General features: G+C 33.6%; 1 non-coding gene across 1 annotated transcript; it reads right to left on the bottom strand.

Moving 5' to 3' along the window:
• Positions 1-291: 291 nt before the first annotated feature.
• Trnak-uuu lies at positions 292-364 on the bottom strand. Its single transcript has one exon. It is a non-coding gene; the product is annotated as a tRNA-Lys (tRNA).
• Between the last annotated feature and the right edge of the window lie 290 nt (positions 365-654).

The raw sequence follows: 654 nt of genomic DNA, 5'->3' as shown, positions 1-654 counted from the left end.
CACAGAGAACTACGTGGCCCTTAGCCTCTTGATTAGTTAGCGCCCCTGTGCACCCAACACTCCACATAATCGCCATTATTAACGGAAAAGAATTATTATAAGAAGAATATTTATATATGTCACCACGTGACTACTGTATATGTATATACAGTGTATAACATTGTTATTATGACGGGAGAAGTCATCAGTTGGTAAATCTTAAAAAATATGTTTAAACTACCGATATATGACCTGCATTTACCATTTAGTGGTACGATACCAACGATTTAGTAAAATCAGAAAAAAAATATACGCCCACGTAGGGACTCGAACCCTAGACCCTCAGATTAAAAGTCTGATGCTCTACCGACTGAGCTACGCGGGCTTCATGTTTAAATTTCAATTTCATTTTCAATCGAATTGATAAAATTCCAAACCAAAATTGCTATTTACTACGTTAATATTTCTTGTCTCTGCCCATGGCAACTTACTTCGTTAATGATCGAATATATTGTCATAAATGACACAAATTTACCACAATATATTACTGATATATTTTTGTTGTTTTCTATATATGTTGATTAGATTAATAAGTGTTCAAAAAAGTTACTGAAATGTCTCGTGCGTGTCAAGGAAATTTTTTCTGACAAGTCGTTAACTCCTGTAAAATAAACA

Source organism: Pecten maximus, unplaced genomic scaffold (assembly GCF_902652985.1).
Source record: "Pecten maximus unplaced genomic scaffold, xPecMax1.1, whole genome shotgun sequence".
NCBI lineage: Eukaryota > Metazoa > Mollusca > Bivalvia > Pectinida > Pectinidae > Pecten > Pecten maximus.
Note: the sequence above shows the minus strand (reverse complement) of the source record. Positions and strands in the feature narration are given on the sequence as shown.